The 21,158-nt window shown below is 44.1% G+C and overlaps 1 non-coding gene across 1 annotated transcript; it reads left to right on the forward strand.

Moving 5' to 3' along the window:
- The first annotated feature begins 202 nt into the window (after positions 1–202).
- On the forward strand, positions 203–284 carry trnas-aga (transfer RNA serine (anticodon AGA)). The gene has a single exon. It is a non-coding gene; the product is annotated as a tRNA-Ser (tRNA).
- Positions 285–21,158: the final 20,874 nt, after the last annotated feature.

Here is a 21,158-nt window from a genome sequence, read left to right on the forward strand (position 1 = left end):
CTTTCAATAAATAATTTTGACTCAGTTTGCCTGCAAATATCTTTTCCTACCTTTGTGCTTTTCTTCTTTTACATTGGTGTCTCGCACCTTACAAATGACAGCAAAGGTATGAAAGGAGATGGAAGCATTTCGCTCAAGTCAACGGTAGCTTTCAATGAGATCACGGCTGATTTGGTCAATGCTCAACCCACCTGAGCTGTCGGTAGTCATGGCCGAGTGGTTAAGGCGATGGATTAGAAATCCATTGGGGTTTCCCCACGTAGGTCCGAATCCTGCTGACTACGTTGTGAATGCTTTCCTGCTGGTACAATTTTCGCTCAAAGTTCAGAAAAACTATTTTGTGAACCAGGCCGGTAATTTGATTAGACTTGGGAAACTCGAGTTCTTCATCAGAAATGTTCCATAGTTAAATCATTATCTCTGTTTCCCTTTCCAGATACACTGCTCGACACGTCCTGAGCAGAAGTGCTACTTTTCATTAGATTCCTTTAATCCCTGTCCACTGTTCTGTGACTCGGGTCACTGGCAACACTTCCTCCTGCTCGTCAAAGTGCTCATTCCCCACCGCTCCCTCTCCATCATTAGAAACAACCGCAGGAAATCGCCACTTAACCATTTTTGATCCAAAGTGAAACTTATCAGCCTCGGGAATCTCTCCACCAAGCGGGACTTCTCATCCCTGGACATGGTACAAGCCAGAGGATTGTGAAGAGATACTGTGAAAATATTGTCAGTTGGCAGTTGAAAAAATGTTTAGGAAGCAAACCATATAATTTAGGCTCCAGCTTTGGAAATCTTGAGAAACTCTTTGGGAAATGGAATCAGAGGAGAATGAAGAAGTGTGAACTTTCCGACCGAGTAGAGGACGGGACATTGACTCTGATGTTCTCGGGACAGGAACTGATCTGAGACATTGAAATCATTCTCGCTCACGTACGTGAGGAATGCAAACTTCATCTGGACTCTGGGACAATGAAAAACTCTGGAACACTCAAGACAATGATGTGTTTCTGTTCGCCGAGCTGGACGTTTTTGTTGGAAACGTTTCGTCCCCTGTCGAGGTGGCATCCTCCGTGCTTGGGATCCTCCTGTGAAGCGCTTCTGTGGTGTTTCGTGTGGCATTTATAGTGGCCTGTCCTTGCCGCTTGCTGTTGTCAGTTTCAGCTCTCCGCTGCAGTGGCTGGTATATTGGGTCCAAGTCGATGTGTTTGTTGATGGAGTTTGTGGATGAGTGCCATGCTTCTGGGAATTCCCTGGCTGTTCTTTGTTTGGCTTGCCCTATAATAGTAGTGTTGTCCAACTCGAATTCATGTTGCTTGTCGTCTGTGTGTGTGGCGACTACGCATAGTTGGTCGCTTCGTTTCGTGGCTAGTTGATGTTCCTGGATGCGGATCGTTAGCTGTCTTCCTGTTTGTCCTATATAGTGTTTTGTGCAGTCCTTGCATGGGATTTTGTATACTACATTAGTTTTGCTCATGTTGGGTATCGGGTCCTTAGTTCTGGTAAGCTGTTGTCTGAGTGTGGCTGTTGGTTTGTGTGCTGTTAAGAGTCCTAGTGGTCGCAGTAGTCTGGCTGTCAGTTCGGAGATGTTCTTGATGTGTGGTAGTGTGGCTAGTCCTTTGGGTTGTGGCATGTCCTCTTTCCGTGGTCTATCCCTTAGGCATCTGTTGATAAAATTGCGAGGATATCCGTTTTCGGCGAGTACCTTGTATAGGTGTTCCTCTTCCTCTTTTTGCAGTTCTGGTGTGCTGCATTGTGTTGTGCCCCTTTTGAATAGTGTCTTGATGCAACCTCGTTTGTGTATGTTGGGGTGGTTGCTCTCATAATTCAGGACTTGGTCTGTGTGTGTGGCTTTCCTGTGTACCTTTGTGGTGAATTCTCCGTTAGGTGTTCTCTGTACCATCACGTCTAGGAATGGGAGTTGGTTGCCCTTTTCTTCCTCTCTCGTGAATCGGATTCCTGTGAGTGTGGAGTTGATGATCCTGTGTGTTTTCTCAATTTCCGTGTTTTTAATGATTACAAAGGTGTCATCCACCTATCTGAACCAGTGTTTGGGTTGAATTTTCGGTAAGACTGCTCTAACCTTTGCATTACTGCTTCTGCTATGAGTTCCGACATCGGTGAGCCCAAGGGTGTTCCGTTGATTTGTTCGTATATCTGGTTGTTGAATGTGAAGTGTGTTGTGAGGCACAAGTCCCACGATTTAGGAAGATTAGGTAAGATTTAGGAAGCGTAGAATGGGGTAGGAAACTGCAGGGGGTGAGCACATTAAAATGTGGAGCTTATTCAAGGAAAAGCTCCTTTGTGTCCTGGATAAGTATGTACCTGTCAGGCAGGGAGGAAGATATAGAACGCGTGAGCCGTGGTTTACTAAGGAAGTGGAATCCCTGGTCAAGAAGAACAAGAAGTCTTATTATGTTAGGACAAAATGTGAAAACTCAGTTAGAGCGCTCGAGGGTTCCAACGATATCACGAAAGATCTAAACAGAGAGCTGAGAAGAGCCAGGAGGAGACATGTGAAGTTGTTGGCAGATAGGATCAGGGTTAACCCTAAGGTTTTCCATAGGTATGTCAGGATTAAAAGAATGACGAGAGTTAAATTTGGGACAATCAAGGATAATAATGGGAAGTTGTGTGTGGAGTCAGAGGAGATTGGGGAAGCGCTAAATAAATATTTTTCGACAGTGTTCGCTATAGAAAATGAAAATGTTGGCGAGGATGATAGATACTTGCGTCCAGAGTACTAGAGATTGAGGTTCACAAGGATTAGGTGATAGAAATACTGCAGAGTGTGATAACAGACAAGTCCCCTGGGCTGGATGGGATCTGTCCTAGTATCCTCTGGGAAGCAAGGGAAGAGATTGATGAGCCTTTGGCATCGATCGTCAAATCATCGTTATCTACAGGAATAGTGCCTGTGGAATGGAGCATAGCATACGTTGTTCCCGTGTTCAAAAAGTGTCGTAGAGACAACCCTGGTAATTACAGACCAGTGAGTATCACTGCACTTGTTAGTAACGTGTTGGAAAAGGTTATTATAGATAGGCTTTATGACCATCTGGAAAAGAATAATCTGATCAGGGACAGTCAGCACGGTTTTGTGATGGGTCGGCCTTGCCTAACGAGTCTTATTGACTTTTTTGACAAAGTGACCAAACAGGGAGATTACAGTAAACCGATTGATGTGGTGTATATGGGTTTCAGAACGTTGTTCGATAAGGTTCCCCACAATAGGCTATTATACAAAATGCGGTGGAATGGAATTGTGGGAGAGATTGCAGCTTTGATCAGGAATTGGCTTGCCAATAGAAAACAGTGTTGTAGTTAATGGAACATGTTCTTCTTGGTGTCCATGTACTGGCGGCGTACCACAAGGGTCGGTGTTAGGTCCACTGCTGTTACATGAGATCTAACCTTGCCAATCAGTCTCCCATGAGGAACATTGTTGAACGCCTTACTGAAGTCCATATAGACCACATTTACTGCTCTGCACTCATCAATCTTCTTTGTTACTTCTTCAAAAAAACTCAATCAAATTTGTGAGACATGATTTCCCACGCACAAAACCATGTTAACTGTCCCGAATCAGTCCATGCCTTTCCAAATATATGTACATTCTGTTCCTCAGGATTCGCTCCAACAATTGGAGTATTCTTGGCAGATGCAGTTTCATGTCGGGATTGAGTTTTTTGAAGAAGTAACAAAGAAGATTGATGAGGGCAGAGCAGTAAATGTGGTCTATATGGACTTCAGTAAGGCGTTCAACAATGTTCCCCATGGGAGACTGATTGGGAAGAATCAAAAGACACGCTACTATTAAAATCGATAGAAACACAAAAGATGTGCAGTGCAGAGGAGTCTCAGTGTTCTTATATATGAAACGAACAAAGGTTTTCACATATTTATTTCTTGCTGGCAAAAGAAAGCCTTTTCTGATGCTCACAATTAAAGAGATGGTTTCCAAGAAAATAGGAAAATTAAGTCACCAGTAGAGTAATCAATTTCCAAGATATCCCTCGTGATTTTTTTATGGGACATGTGGGATTATTTGATTGTTGTTCTGCAAACGTTTTTACAATGGAACCGAGAGTTTTAGATGGGAAGTTAAGATCACGCATGACGATTGCCATTTTTGTCACTCACACACAATATTTTTTCCTTGTACGATTTATTTCGCTTTGTGGTTACTGCGAGTGGGCTTGTAAACTACACATGCTTGTGTGTTCATGCCTCACTGTTCCTCAAATCCAGCCAAACAGACTTTACATCCTTACTTCCTGAATCAAAGTAATCTCTAACCATTGCATAAATGTCATTAAAACTTCGGTATTTCACACGCCTCTGTATATCATCTTACAATATTAATTGATCCTTTACTGTATTGCAGTTGCGCATAAGAAGAGAAAAATTGAATAGAGAATTGTGGACCTCCGCTTCACACACCCGTTATTGAAGCGAAAATGCAGATTACTGCCCATAATACGATCGTGGAAGCATGTGCCAAACACTCAGGAATCACAGAATAAGTGTAGTGCCACAGGGCATGTCAGGGACAGCACCAGAAAGACAACGGAAATGCTGCTCTGAGCTCCTATTTTGGATATATTTCTCAATGAGCAATAGAGTGTCACATGTGTTCCATCAGGAGTTACCTCACACAAGGAAGTAACCAGTGCTGCAGACGGTCGTATCATCCGAGTTCCAAGCCCTGGAATCAGAGACATTCAATATTCTGTGCATAACTGCAAGGAACAGCTGTCGGAGGCGTTTATAGTCCATGTGAAATTATGAATGCAGCTCTCTAGTTGTCAGCCTCTTTCTCCTTTGTCGTGTTTAGTCAACAAAATTATTTGATTGTATCAAGGAATGTATCAAGGAGAATGGTCATTGTCTGTAAATGTCTGGAAAACATTCCTCTCTATGTCATTTCAAAACATTACGCCTCAAGAAAAAATAAAATTCAAACGCGCTGACTTAGTAACAAACAGCATGCGTTTTTGCAATTGGTCTATTGAAACTGTTGTCAGGTACTGGAGTATCACAGAATTTCCGAGCACGGAAGCAAACCTTCCTATCCAACTTGCACCTGCTGAACAGATGACCGTAACTAATCTAAACATATTTGCCAATATTTGTCCCTTATCTATCTGAACACTTCCTGTCTGCATACCCATTTAGATGCCTTTGAAGTGTTGTGAGCGCACCAAACTCTGCCACTCAATGTGGCAACTTATTCCACACGCACAAAAATATCTGTATTAAAAACAAGTGTCGCTCACATCCCTTTCAAATTGTACTGCTCTCACATTAAACCTATGCTATCTCGCTTTAAACTCACGTGACTTCTGAAAAAGTGTAGATTGACTATGTCCTCTGCTCGTCTACCTCATGATTTTGTAAACTTTTCCAAGGACATCCCTCAGGCCTGCAGCTCCGGGGAAAACTGTCGAAGAATATTCAGCTTCTCACTAATATCCACACCGTGCAAACCTTTCAAATCATTGTAAATATTTTTTTTAATTATGCGAAGATATTCGTAGAAAGCGCCAGGGGAAATTGCCTGAAGTGAAGCGATGCTGAAACATTAGTCTTGACAGGTTTGGCGCTTAGTTATCGTCAGGGAGCGTCGCCGAGTGGTTTAATGTAGGTAAAAACAATGAATGCAGATGCTGGAGACCAGATTGAGGATTAGTAGCGCTGAAGAGCGCAGCAGTTCAGGCAGCATCCGAGGAGCAGTAAATCGACGTTTCGGGTGAAACCCTGTATTCCTGATGAAGGGCCTTTGCCTGAAACATCGATTTTACTGCTCTTCGGATGCTGCCTGAACTGCTGTGCTCTTCCAGCACCACTAATCCAGAGAGGTTTAATGTGCTGGGTTAAGGGTCCAGTCTCTATTGCGTCGTGGGTTTGAAACCCAACTTTGCAATAGAACAGCAGCAGGCAGCTTTTTATGACAGAACTACACAGGTCCTGATATTGTTTTATGGGTGTGTTTGTTACTCCTCGGGTCTCTCACTCTCTCTGCGATAAACACGGGTACATGAGCAACTGATTCTTAAAATAATGAGAACTACTGCTGTCCACATCCTCTCGAGCACTGTGTGTTTGGATGTGCACACGCACAATTTTGCTGCCAGTTGCTGTGTCTCAAATGGTCAGTGCATTTGGCTGAAATGTTGGTTCTCCTAGCCCAAAAAGAGCACAGAGCTGTACATCTCTATGACTCTAAGTATTGAGACCGACCATGTACTGACAATACAACCACGAGAACTCATCCATGATTGACCCTGAGTCCGCAGTGAGTGAAACGGTCACGTGCAGCAGAATGTGACCCCACTCTCGACAAGCCCCTGCTGCCACCAGAAAGGAGCCACTGCCGTTTCAATCAGCGGCTTCCTGCCCATACCTGGGACGCAGCTCAATGAAACCCCTTCCTCAGGAACGGCTGTTACCGTGTGAAAGGGTAAAAAAATCTAATTTAAATTGGAAATGGCTTCAGAAGATTGTTCCTGTTTTTAAAACATTTTATAATCAGAATTCCTGTCTCGTATATTATAAGTGATAAACTTTGTAGGCAGGTAGATCAAAGAAAGTGTTGATGGTGAGGACTCTGTCTCTTCAGCAGATGGGATTTCCTACACTCTAATCAGAAATGATTTGGTTTCCTGAGCTATTTTCCCGATTGATTTGCAGTCTGCCAGATTGTCTGGGAATCACTTTGGCGACCTAAGGATCAGGGTCAAAATATGAAAATATGAACAGAGAATCGTAAATCCCGGGGCAAGGCCTAAATGGATTGCAATGGTCTGAAGGAATAAATCTGAGAATTGAAAAGACTTGAATAATGTTATTTGCAATGGGGAGGAATGAACGAGATTTTTGAAAATTGCCGTGTCAGCTGAATTAAACTCAGTATGAAATGATAAATTAACCAACACCAATCCTGTCCTGGCTCGCTCAGTCGGTAGAGCTGGAGACCTTTAATCTCAATGGCGTGGGGTCGAGACCCACGCAGGGCGCTGTTGTTTGTTAATATGTTTGCCGCTCTCCATTAATGTTGCAAGAGCGAATTCGCTCACTGAGGCACGTTTTGTTGACACATTCTTCCTCCGTGTTTGATCATCTCTTGGTTTCTGAGTGAAAACTGTCTCCACTGTACTGCAGGTGCAAGAGACAAGGTTATCAGTTCAGCCGAATATGTTTTAAATGATGTCCCTTCCAAAACGTGAGGTACCATTCCAAACGTGCCCCAACCAAAATGTCCAGAGACGTCGAATGCGAATGGTCACATGAGAGTGACAGCTGCGTGTCAAATGGTGCTGCAATAGAATTAACTGAATGTGAATGCTCTGATTGAAACCGAATGGAACTCTTCCTGAAATTTTCCTAATTCACTCGGTAAATGATGCTGTTGTGTACCGATATGGGTTTACATCATGAACAGCTCATTGTCAGTAACACGGGTGGAGGTGATGCAGGATAGTGAGGGTTCTGTGTGAGTCAGAAGTGATTTGTTCGAACAGGGAATTCAAACGTCCACAGAGCAGACATAGCTGAATGGTCCAGGATCACACTACTCCCTTCTGTTTCAGTACCAACAAAAGATATTGCGGGAAAATCTCAGCAAGTCTGGTAGAATCTTGGAATGGAAAACCGAGTTAAGTCTTCAAGACCAGTGACATTTATTTCTCCATGTCCATCTCCGTCTACCTTTTTATTGAATATGTCCTGACTCCCAACTTTATACTCAGTTTACCTTTTATTACTCCGTCTCCAAACATTTTCCCAGTCTCCAAATTTAATAGCAGAACTGTTTCATCTCTCACCTCGCCGAGTTATGAGAGGAGGACTTCGAAATGCATGATTAACTCTGTTTCTATTCTATGAAGATTTGTTTTTCTTCCTGTGGCTAATCTGAATGAAAACCATTTTCTGCTTCCACAGAGAGCACACACCCGGTTCTGCCAGAAGGAATCCAGTGATTGATTGTATCCAACTGGAATCATAGAGTCATAGAGATGGACTGCAGGGAAACAGACCCTTCGTTCAAACCTGTCCATGCTGACCGGAAATCCCAATCCAATTTGGTCCGTCTTTCCAGCACACGGCCCATATCCCTCCAAACCCTTCCTACTCATATACCATTTAAAATGCCTCTTAAATGTTGCAATTGAACGAGCCTCCATCATATCCTCTGGCAGCCATGGCAACACATACACGAATAAATTGTCACTGCAAATCCACTCTAAGGATCTCGCCTTTCTGAGCTGAAACTATCTCGCTGTTCATTCAATGCCGCTATGTCTAATTCTTGGAACTCCCTCCCTATCGACATCATGGCTGTATCATTGTGTTGAGCACTTCGAGGACGAAGTAAAGTAACTTACCATCTCAATCTCTTGAGTAATTATGGTTGGGCAGTGAAGCCTATCCCAAAGAGTGACGTGCATTCTTCAGAATTTCGTTTGAAAAAGCTGCAGTTTCCAACTGGAAACCCAAAAGTGATCCGGAACAAATGTAAAGTTTCGAAGGGAAAGTAGGATAACCTGAAAGTCAATTATGACTGGGATGAATGAGGCAGAAAGTGAGTGAGGAGCTGTTGGTACAAGGATGAATGTCAGTGCTAATGGTTTAGCCCTTACTGCCCACTGTTAACACCGACTCACACACCACTCATGGTAAATTCACCACAATTACCCTGGTCTCTTGGTATGAGTTTCCCTCTGTGCATATTCACGCGGTAAATCGGCCCAGGGATGATGAACGCATACTGTTTATCCTGTCAGGTTAAAGAGGTGAAGGCATCAGTTTGAAATCAAAGCAAGAAGAGATTGCCTCTTCCTGTACATTTTCAGTGGAGAGTCACCAGCTGTGAACTTCTTTCCTGCACAAGCGGGCGTTGATATAAATTCTCATCGAGCAGCTTTATTACAGAAAGGTGGTCCAATTAACTGTGATCAAATACTTCATTAAATGCCATTATTGATTTGAAGAACAGTGTCTGTGGTTTCGTCAGTTAAAGCATATGGTAATAACCAGGCGTTAATGGTGTCAAATGCTGTCAAATGTTCTGTACATTGAAAGTTCATTGTTTAAACTTCTTGTAAAAGCCGTATTGTTTATCCAACATCGCGAAAGTGACGGCTCAGCATGCTTCTTGTGTTTGAGCTCAGACCGTTGTTATTTCGTGCTACCAAGCCCTACCGTCTGATGTGGACCCATTAATCTATGTTCTATCCTGCTAATTCAACGCAGAGTTCTTTTTACTCTGTTCGACAAGGATTTTTCTATCTCTTCTACTATTATTCTCCGTCCGTCTTTTCAAGTTTTTTGGGAATAATAAAGAGACGCAGGAGACACTGCAGACTTGCAGGACAATGTTGTAGTAATAACGCATCCAATGAGATAATGGCTCTCATTGTCTGCTGTCACCATTCATTGATTTTAGGCAAACAGCAATGGCATCATAGAAATCCTACAATTGTAGTGAAACTGCTTTTTTTCAGGTCTATTATGAATACTATTTAGAATTGTTAAAGCTCATAACGTTTTGAGTGAACAGATGTTACTTGATCTCAGACCTAAGTAACACAGACATTACTTGGAGACTGTGAGCCCAGTTCTACACATTCTGGCCGAGGGGGCGGAGAAAGCCACGGAACAGCCTGCGATCTTAACACTTTTCCAAGAGTAGAAATGAAAAATGAGGGATATTGACAGACAGAGAGTGGGAGAATGTAGAAGAGAGTGAGGTGGTACAGAGAGACAAAGGGAGACAAACAGAAATTCTCCATTCACCATGGTGGCTCATCGACATAAAGGAGAAGAACAAGATAATGAAGGCCTGCCTTTCACAAACTCAGGGCAACAGCAACAGCATTACAGCCGATAAAGGAATTTTGCATTTTTACAGATGACGTCTGTCAGCTAATGAGAGATTCTGGTAAGTGTGCTGTATCGCGAAGTGAAATTGACAATTACCCCGGCAATAAAACAAGAAAAAGCATAAGTAGCCTGAATCTGTGATATGAAACATTAAATCTCTTTGTCTCCACAGATGCTGTCATGCCTGCAGAGTTTCTCTGTCAATTCCTGTTGTTGATTCAGATTTCCTGGATTCGCACTTCTTTGTTTTATGCTAGTCTGAATCCTGTTTGTGACAATACTCGATTAATTGCCAGCTCCACACAACATTCCCTGCTTTGGGAAGGTTGTCAACAACATAAACGGTCAGAGGAAATCCCCCATTGCTACAGCAGTGAGAGCACTGAGTCCTTAACAGTAGACTTCCACGGAAAGTGAAATATGGCGCTGTAAGTTTTCTCAATGAATCCACTTTTACTTTTATTCATTTGTGATCATTTTAGCTGCACATCAGTTTCTTTTTTTCTTCCATTTCTGTCAGCTTGTAAAAGGCCTTTCCGCCCATCTGCAGTGCGGGTCATTGGACATTCATCTTTTATATTCAAGGGGCCACTATTTCTTGGAGGACCTTCTGCACTGCATCTCGGGTGGGGTGGGTGCGAGGCTGTACCACTATATTCATCTGTCTATAGATATCGGAGAAGGGTCTATCTATTCCACACCACGAGGCTTCCTCATCACTCTTCTGAATCTTGGTTATTATTACCCTTGCCCATGGCAGCTCCTTCTTTGATAACAGGAAACCGATATCCCGCGTCAGGTGTACCTGCAGCCATGGTGGATACTACTCAGTGCCAGTAACTGGGTACACAAGGATCTCTGCGTAAACATTTATTGCCTTATTTATAGTCGTCCTGGTTACCAAACGGGCATGTAAATGTTAACTTAACATCCTTGGTTAATATTAACGTCTGCGGTTGTATCCCAGACACCCCTGCCTTCACGACTCGTCCTGCCAAGCAGCCCCATATTTCTATGAGTCTTCTAAACATTACTTAAACTTATTTGGATCCCGTGTTGTCTGATGTCTCCTCAAGGTCAGCTACACGTTTGCTATGGCTGGCGTGTATCAACGTGGCTCTTTCGGCGACCTTAACAGCTGTCTGTGTTGTAGGGAGCCCTTGGAACGGTCCCAGCCAGCTCTTCGCCTTCATGCATTTGCTCCTGACGTCTTTCACCACTATCCAGTCTTCAGTTCTAGATTGTGCATCTTCCCTTCTGCTGATTGGGGTAGTGCTGCCCTTCTTTTGATTCTGTATTTGAGACAGAAGGGTGGAGAGTTTTATACCGTAACATAACATCTCGTCCTCACAGTGGTCTGTTATTGTTGTGGTTCTGTTCGCCGAGCTGGAAGTTTTTGTTGCAAACGTTTCGTCCCCTGTCTAGGTGACATCCTCAGTGCTTAGGAGCCTCCTGTGAAGCGCTTCTGTGGTGTTTCCTCCGGCATTTATAGTGGCCTGTCCCTGCCGCTTCCGGTTGTCAGTTTCAGCTGTCCGCTGTCGTGGCCGGTATATTGGGTCCAGGTCGATGTGTTTGTTGATGGAGTTTGTGGATGAGTGCCATGCTTCTAGGAATTCCCTGGCTGTTCTTTGTTTGGCTTGCCCTATAATGGTAGTGTTGTCCCAGTCGAATTCATGTTGCTTGTCGTCTACGAGTGTGGCTACTCGGGATAGCTGGCCGTGTCGTTTCGTGGCTAGTTGATGTTCGTGGATGCGGATCGTTAGCTGTCTTCCTGTTTGTCCTATATCGTGTTTTGTGCAGTCCTTGCATGGGATTTTGTAGACTACATTAGTTTTGCTCATGTTTGGTATCGGGTCCTTCGTTCTGGTGAGTTGTTGTCTGAGTGTGGCTGTTAGTTTGTGTGCTGTTATGTGTCCTAGTGGTCGCAGTAGTCTGGCTGTCAGTTCAGAGATGTTCTTGATGTATGGTAGTGTGGCTAGTCCTTTGCGTTGTGGCATGTCCGCGTTCTGTGGTCTGTCCCTTAGGCATCTGTTGATGAAATCGCGAGGATATCCGTTTTTTGCGAATACCTTGTACAGGTGTTCCTCTTCCTCTTTTTGCAGTTCTGGTGTGCTGCAGTGTGTTGTGGCCCTTTTGAATAGTGTCTTGATGCAACTTCGTTTGTGTGTATTGGGGTGGTTGCTTTCATAGTTCAGGACTTGATCTGTGTGTGTGGCTTTCCTGTGTACCTTTGTGGTGAATTCTCCGTTTGGTGTTCTCTGTACCATCACGTCTAGGAATGGGAGTTGGTTGTCCTTTTCTTCTTTTCTCGTGAATCGGATTCCTGCGAGTGTGGAGTTGATGATCCGGTGTTTTCTTTCTCTATTTCCGTGTTTTTAATGATTACAAAGGTGTCATCCACGTATCTGAACCAGAGTTTGGGTTGAATTTGTGGTAAGACTGTTTGTTCTAACCATTGCATTACTGCTTCTGCTATGAGTCCCGAGATCAGTGAGCCCATGGGTGTTCCGTTGATTTGTTCGTATATCTGGTTGTTGAATGTGAAGTGTGTTGTGAGGCACAAGTCCAGCAGTTTAAGTATGCCGTCTTTGTTGATGAGTTCAACGTCCTGTTGTCTTTTATGTCTGTTCAGCAGGTTGGCTATTGTTTATCTGGCTAGGGCTTTGTCAATAGAGGTGAACAGTGCCGTTACGTCGAATGAGACCATGGTTTCTTCTTTGTCTATGTTTATATTTCTGATGATGTCCAAGAATTCATGTGTTGATTGGAAAGAGTGTCTGGATCCGCTGATGAGGTGTTTCAGTTTCTGCTGTAGTTCTTTAGCCAGTTTGTGTGATGGTGTCCCTGGTAGTGATACTATGGGTCTGAGTGGGATGTCTGGTTTGTGCACTTTAGGTAGTCCATAGAATCTGGGGGTGTTGTTGCTTTCAGGTTTCATTCTTTGTAGGTCAGACCTGGTTATCTTTCCGTTTTTTGTAGATTCCTCAGTGTGTTGTTTATCCTATTGGTGAGCTGTGGGGTGGGGTCAAACTCACTCTTTTGGTAGGACTTGGTATCTGCAAGTAGTTGTGCTTTTTGGATGTTCTCTGCTTTGTCCAGGATGACCGTCATTCCGCCTTTGTCTGCTGGTAGCATGATTATGTTCTTTTCGTTTCTTAGTGATTTTAGTGCTTCCCTCTCCTTGGTGTTGAGGTTATGTGTTTGTCTTTTCCTTGTTATCATGGGTACAATACTTTGTCTCACTGTTTGTTGTGTCTCTTCCGTCAGTCCATTGTTACTGAGTGTGCATTCTAGTGCTGCTAGGAAGTCTGCTGTCTTGCCGTCCCTGTGGTTGTAGTTGAGTCCCTTGGCCAGTATTGTTCTTTCCGTGTCTGTGAGCTGTCTGTGGGAGAGGTTTTTAACCCAGGTGTGTGTTGTGGTGTCCTCTATGTTGTGTGTTAGCTTGGCCATTTTTTCTTTTCGTGCCGTTCTTTGCGGTGTGTAGTCCTCTTCTGTCCTATGGTGACAGCCTGTTCTATGGTCCGGGTCCATTCCTGATTAGTGGTTTTTGAAATTAACGACTTTTGGCGCGCAATTTCTTGTCTGTATCTGTGAAGCCGTTTGAGAGCGTCTGTAATCATTACCTGGATCATCCTGAATCCGTTCTGTCTGGCTGTGTCTCAGGCTTGTGGGTTGTTGACTGGCACTTGGTGGAAGGATTCGATTCTTTCGGCATTCATGCAGGAACCGGAGTTGTTTGTATGTGGCGCTTAGGCGGTTAGCGCAGGATTCCCATTTCGTGGCTTGTCTTAGCGTCTCTCGCCCGGAGGTGTTCAAAGTTTGTGTGAAGATTTGTAGCTCGGGTGATCGTTGTTGTAGTTCTGTTCGCCGACCTGGAAGGTTTTGTTGCAAACGTTTCGTCCCCTGTCTAGGTGACATCCTCAGTGCTTGGGAGCCTCATGTGAAGCGCTTCTGTGGTGTTTCCTCCGGCATTTATAGTGGCCTGTCCCTGCCGCTTCCGGTTGTCAGTTTCAGCTGTCCGCTGTAGTGGCCGGTATATTGGGTCCAGGTCGATGTGTTTGTTGATGGAGTTTGTGGATGAATGCCATGCCTCTAGGAATTCCCTGGCTGTTCTTTGTTTGGTTTACCTTATAATGGTAGTGTTGTCCCAGTCGAATTCATGTTGCTTGTCGTCTGCGTGTGTGGCTACTAGGGATAGCTGGTCGTGTCATTTCGTGGCTAGTTGATGTTCGTGGATGCGGATCGTTAGCTGTCTTCCTGTTTGTCCTATACAGTGTTTTGTGCAGTCCTTGCATGGGATTTTGTAGACTACATTAGTTTTGCTCATGTTGGGTATCGGGTCCTTCGTTCTGGTGAGTTGTTGTCTGAGTGTGGCTGTTGGTTTGTGTGCTGTTATGAGTCCTAGTGGTCGCAGTAGTCTGGCTGTCAGTTAAGAGATGTTCTTAATATATGGTAGTGTGGCTAGTCCTTTGGGTTGTGGCATGTCCTCGTTCTGTGGTCTATCCCTTAGGCATCTGTTGATGAAATTGCGCAGGTATCCGGTTTTGGCGAATACCTTGTATAGGTGTTCCTCTTCCTCTTTTTGCAGTTCTGGTGTGCTGCAGTGTGTTGTGGCCCTTTTGAATAGTGTCTTGATGCAACTTCGTTTGTGTATATTGGGGTGGTTGCTTTAATAGTTCAGGACTTGGTCTGTGTGTGTGGCTTTCCTGTGTACCTTTGTGGTGAATTCTCCGTTTGGTGTTCTTTGTACCATCACGTCTAGGAATGGGAGTTGGTTGTCCTTTTCTTCTCTCGTGAATCGGATTCCTGTGAGTGTGGAGTTGATGATCCGGTGTGTTTTCTCTATTTCCGTGTTTTTAATGATTGCAAAGGTGTCATCCACTTATCTGACCCAGAGTTTGGGTTGAATTTGTGGTAAGACTGTTTGTTCTAACCTTTGCATTACTGCTTCTGCTATGAGTCCCGAGATCGGTGAGCCCATAAGTGTTCCGTTGATTTGTTCGTATATCTGGTTGTTGAATGTGAAGTGTGTTGTGAGGCACAAGTCCAGTAGTTTAAGTATGCCGTCTTTGTTGATGGGTTCAAAGTACTGTAGTCTGTTATGTCTGTTCAGCAGGTTGGCTATTGTTTCTCTGGCTAGGGCTTTGTCAATAGAGGTGAATGTTATCTGTTATCTGTTTTACAATCGGTCTTGGGCCAATTTCTGTATTGGGCCACATTCCAAACAAAATCTCAAACGTCCTAAGATTTACTCTTCCTCTCCTTCATATACGTTAGCAGAATTGGAAATGCCTTTATCCATGTCACCTCGAGTTCCTCACAACATTTTGCCAATTTATTTTTAAGGGTAGTTTTCTCTCTTTCCACTGCCCCACCGCTCGCTGGGTGATAGGCACAATGTTGTCTCACCTTTATTCCCAAGTAATCACTGATCTGCTGGAGGGCAATATTTATAAATGGCTTTCCATTGTCGCTGCTTAGCCTATCAGCGATGCCCCATCTCGGAATTATTTCAGTTAGCAAAGCCTTGGCTACCGCACTGGCATCCTGCTTAAACGTGGGAGCACTTCCACCCCTTGGGAAAACATCAACTATTACCAGACAATGCTTTTTCCCTTCGCTGGGTGTTAGTTCAATAAAATCCATCTGAAAATGTTCAAAGGGTCTTTGGGATTGGGGGTGTTCTGCCTGATTCATTTATATCCACATTATTAGTGGCACAGATAACACATTATTCACATTATTTTTATGAGTAATGAGTAAATCCCTTTCTGTACCAGCGTGCTGAAATATTGTCGTCCATCCCCACTTTGGACACATGGTCCTTACCGTGTGTTACTTTGGCATTGAAAGGGAATAAAGATCGTGGTAGACAGGGTTTCCCATTGGGGCCACACCACACCCATTCCCTCATTCTGCAGCCTGCCCTTGTCCATTCACACTTCTCCTTCGATGTGGCCTACGACTGTAACTCCAATAAGTCTGCTTTGGATTACAAATATTTGACATACACATACACATGTCAAACTCATCACCTGGCGGCTGATTGGCTGCCGTCCTTGCCGCTCAGTCTACATTTTGATTGCCTTGAGAAATTGAATCATAATTTTTCCTGTGGGCTTCACACGTACGTACAGTGATTGATTTCGGCAATCGGACTGCTTTCAGGAGGTCAGAGATCAGGCCATGTTATGTGATTGGCTTTCCAGTGGAGGTCAAGAAGCCCTTGTTTTTCCACAGGGATCCAAAATTATGTACAACCCCGAATGCATATCTGCTGTCGATGTAAATATTCACTGTTCTGCCTTCGGTCAATTTACATGCCTCAATCAAGGCAATCAGCTCTGCTGCTTGCGCTGACAGATGAGAAGGAAGTGATCCCGCTTTGACTACCTGGTGGGTAGTTGCTACAACATACCAGACATTGGCCTATCTCTTTGCTTCTGAATGCTGACCTATCCACAATAAAACGCCGTATCAAATTCTAAATTAGTGAATCCTACACGTCTGGTCTCGGGCTTCAAATGCCATTAATTACGGCGACACTGTCATGTGGGTCTCCGTCTCCTTCTGTGGGGAGAAGACAAGCAACATTAAGGACGTTACATCGCTTTATTGTCATGTTAGGCTTCTCCAATAGCATAGCATTGTATGTGAACCAACGTGCTGCCGACATATGTGCTGTGTTTTGCTCAGAAAGCAGTTAGGATACTGCATGTGGGACCAGTCGGTTTAATTCAACAAAGCCAACTATGTCCCTGGAAGCTACAACAGCTTTTTCAAATGCAGGCACGACACGGAGGCATTTATGCAATCCTGCCGTTACGGGATCTAAGTTGAGGTGAAAAATAAGCTACTGGCCTCAATTTTCCACACATAATTCTGCTTCAGCACAGATGTCATGCAGGCACGCTTCTCATCCATTGTTTGTACAAAAGACTTGTTTGGATTTGGAATCCCAGTGTCGGTGTAGTTTGGAGAGCCATTTCAATTCAACAAAAGCATCTCGGCCTCAGGGGTCACTGCAATGGACTCTAGCTCTGCAAAACTGAGCCATGAGCTATGTCACTTATGGGCGCCTAAAGGGTTGCGTAAGGCGGGTTAAACATTCTAAGTAGGATCACATGACCAAAAAGGATAGCAATTGTTTCTTCATGTGAGGCTTTGCAGTTTTGCTGAAAATGTGTTGCTGGAAAAGCGCAGCAGGTCAGGCAGCATCCACGGAACAGGAGAATCGACGTTTCGGGCATAAGCCCTTCTTCAGGCTTATGCCCGAAACGTCGTTTCTCCTGTTCCCTGGATGCTGCCTGACCTGCTGCGCTTTTCCAGCAACACATTTTCAACTCTGATCTCCAGCATCTGCAGTCCTCACTTTCTCCTTTGAATTTTGCTGGTTTGCTTGAACTCTGTCTTGACCAATGACCTTTTCTTGTTCAGATATTAAGTGACCTAAGAACTTCAACTGTTGTTCCACAAGTTGTAGTTTTGCGAGACTAGATGGCAGAGCATCGCAAGCCTACCTTTCTCGAATTGTTTCTCTGTTGATGCTGCGATTAAGCATTCGTTTACATACTGCAGAAGCGCTGAGCCCCCGGTTAAAGCAAGAGTCTCCAGACTCCTGTGTAGAGCCTCGTTAATTATGGTGGGGACTCACAGTAATCTTGAAAATGCCACGTGAAAGTATACTATTGGCCTTTGAATGGGAAAGTGAAGCAGAATTGACTGTCGGCGTGTATCGGTACACAAAACAAGGCATTTGCTAAATCCACAATAGAGAGCCATTTACATCCGGTAGAATTTGAGCCAATATAATATAGGGGTTGGGAACATTTGGGGTGTGCGGAACAACAGCGTTCTTGATAACCTGCAGGTCATGAACAAACCTCCATTCCCCCGATTCACCTGGAATGTTTGCCTTTTTGAACGAAAAAAATGGGTGTTCTCACCAGTGATTATTCACGGTGGATTATCACTCCAGCCTATAAGAGAGATTCAAAGACTGGAGTAATTCCTTGCACAGCCTCGGGTTTTAACGGCTCTTTTGCTTTGCAAGGACGATATTCAGACTTCGCGGTTATTCTTAAGGGTTCGTATGAGCCCCACATCGTGTTTGCCTTTTGCCCTGAAATCAGTTGGGACCCTTCTTAATCTTGGATCCGAGGCATCTACCATAGGTAAACGCCAGACGACACTCCTGGCGGGGATTACCTGGACTGCCCTGTCTGCCTGAGTTAGCCGATTTAGTTTCTTCCTATCCGTCCTTATAACTGCATTGAAGCAGATAACCACACCAACCCTGAAGATACAATCTTTCGTTTTTTGGGCCTGTCGTACCCATGGTCCCAAATTCTGACACCTGTCGCTGGATGCCTTCGCCAATGATCTGTGAGGAAAAGAGCCTTCCACATCAAAAAAAAACAGGGTCTACTTACCGTCACAGATACTTAAAAAAGTTTAAAGTGACAGTTCATCTGTGATCATTCCAATAAAATTCACACAAAAACAACTGATCTGATTTAACCAATCTCCTGAACCATTCCTTCTCTTATGATTTGTCAGGACTATCGCGGTGTATGTGTGCTGTGCAGTGCAGCATATCTCCAGCAAGAAAATCGGTGTTAATGGGATTAACATGGCTACTTGCTTCCTGGTGAGTGAATCACTCAAGGAACCTATCGTTCTCTGACATGCATCACGGGTCGTGATTCGTATTTTCCAGCCTGCCCTGTTAAATCTTCTTTTTGTATTACCTGCAAGCCCGTCGGGGTACTGCGTAAATCCGACCGCAGTCTCACTATGAGATCCCGAGACATCAGATTTACAGAACAGGATTCCGAAAACAGAAATGAGAATTGGAATGTTTCCCCATTACTGGTTTCGCACAATAGGGGTGCGGTAAATCTCTCTCGTGTCACGAATCCTAACGCACCCATTAAGTTCAGGAAGCTTCCATTCATCTTTATTTGCGTCGACTCTCTGAACTGCCTTGATTTATGACCTGAATACGTTGACCTTGTATCTTCCAAAAAAGTAAGAGGTGCACCTTCCACATATAACATAGATGTAAACATTGACTTATATGCATCATCGTTGTACTGAAAATATAGTTCACGCTTCGCAAACTCAGTGCTCAGTATAGAGGTGGGACATGTTTCAGTGCCCATAAGGTTAGTAGTAGAGATGAGCATAAGCGAGTATTTGTTGCCAAGCATAAGGCAAAGAGACATACCTGTAACTTTGGGGCTGCCCACCTCCACCTCAGCCTTCCTCCATTAGTCACCCTGCTGCCCAGCCTCCAGAGCCGATTCAGGCTGTCTGGGCGTGCACTGCCTCACTCACTGGTCCATTGCTCTGCAAACAAAGCACCCGCCAGATTTACCTCTGCCAGCCCTTCTTTTCACGCACCACCTCCTTCCAACGGCTGGGCGACCATTTGCATCATAGTAAGCTGAGCTTTATGTGTTTGCTGTTCCATCTTTAATTTCCGTTTTTCCTTCTCTTGGGCTAGAAAGTTTTCAGCATGTAGCGCGCGGAGTTCCATCAAATTCAGGTGTCCCGCGTCCCAGGTAATACATTGGCAAGACGCCTCATGTAATGGGTGCCTGATAGCATTCACATATTCCCTTTAAAGTACAATTCGCTTCTTCTTAACAACACTTCAAGGTCAGTGGCCTGAAACATTTGAGTTCCTTTCCAGATATGGAGTTGTTTTTTTTCTAATTCCTTGGCTTTTGATATGGTAGTTTACTGGCCTTGTAAGTCTGCTATTAGTTCGGTTTAAATACACATAGATTCTCTTTCTGTCTGCATCACTGGCCCTCTGTAAAGCAAGGCCCTTACTTCTTTTGTTTCCCTGTGCTTTTATTGGTATTCAAAAGAAATGTTAATTTTCCATTGTAATGGACATCACATTATTTTCTCAGGTCGGTGCATAATCGAGGGCCGAAGTGCCTGTACTGCACCGTAACGTTCTATGTTGTAAGATACATTTCCTGCTGATTTCCGCTGTCTCTCCTCACTGTGGAAACTTCCAGACACAACTTCCAGTGATTTGTCTGCACTTCATTCAATCCAGAAAACTGTAGTTCCTGCTAAGAATGTGATCTCTCTGCAATGGAGAGAGGAAAACAGAGTCGGTGACAAAGCTGAGATCACTTTCGTTCAGTCCGGAATCAACAAAAATTACCCCCGTCATCCAGTGTCCTGTCACTTTAACATTGCATTGTGTACCCAAGCCATCATACCAGTCTCTGGTCTGCTGCAGTTCTTCTTCCAGGCACAGCGCAAGCTGGAAGATCGTCAACTCATTTTCTACTGAAAGACCATGCAGATTTCAGGACCCAACATCGAGGTCAATCATTTTGGATCCTGTCCGCCCTCTTCCACATTTTTCACACACCCATACATCCCATCAGTTCCGAACACGAATCATTGGACTCGAAGCGTTCACTGTCCTTTCTCATCATAGAGGGACAAGAGCTGCTGATTTTGTTCAGACGTTTTGGCATTTCTTCAAAGAACATTTATTTTTCCGTTGTAATCGCAAGACTGCAGGAACCGTCTGTTTGCAGGAGGAGAAGTTCACAGGAGATGAAAATAATGCCAAGGGCTGGACCATTCCCATTGTGAAGGTAGATGAGCTAAGCTGGGGCTATGTAACTAAGCACAGAGAAGGCTGAGTGAGAAACTGATTAACATATTATGAAGAGGATAGATATGTATGACTGGAATAAGGCTTTTCGGGAAGGAATAATAACCAGTGACATAGATGAAAATCAGGAGAAAAGCGGTTGAGAGGAGATTTAGGAAGAACGCTTTCACCCATAGAGTGTTGTTCGTCTGGAATTTCTTATTTGAACGTGTGGTAACGCTAAGTGTTATGAGGACATTTCAGCAGTAAGTAGCCGAACACTTGAAGATCCAGAGCACACGTGGATAAGGACCAGATTCTGGAAAATGTGACGAGGTCAGACAGACATGAGATGGGTGTCCCGAACGAAATTGTTCTAAGGCAAACTTTTGTGCTGAAAACTGGGTGAGGCCGCGACTCTGTGGTGCAATGGAAAGCGCGTTGAATTTCTACGCCTTTCTTAAGACTGCCATTCAAAAGTTGTGGATGCAAATCTCATCAGAGTCGAGTTTTAGTTTATGGTTTGAAAGGTGGTCAGACCAGACTCGGCTGCTCATCTGCAAAACCAATAACATTCATGCAGAAACCCAACTGTCTCAAAATGCAACATTTTCCTCTCAGCGATGAATAACTTCGATGTGTA

Source organism: Chiloscyllium plagiosum, unplaced genomic scaffold (assembly GCF_037043375.1).
Source record: "Chiloscyllium plagiosum isolate Xiang-an unplaced genomic scaffold, Cpla_swu_hap1 HiC_scaffold_39, whole genome shotgun sequence".
In the NCBI taxonomy this organism is placed as follows: Eukaryota; Metazoa; Chordata; class Chondrichthyes; order Orectolobiformes; family Hemiscylliidae; genus Chiloscyllium; species Chiloscyllium plagiosum.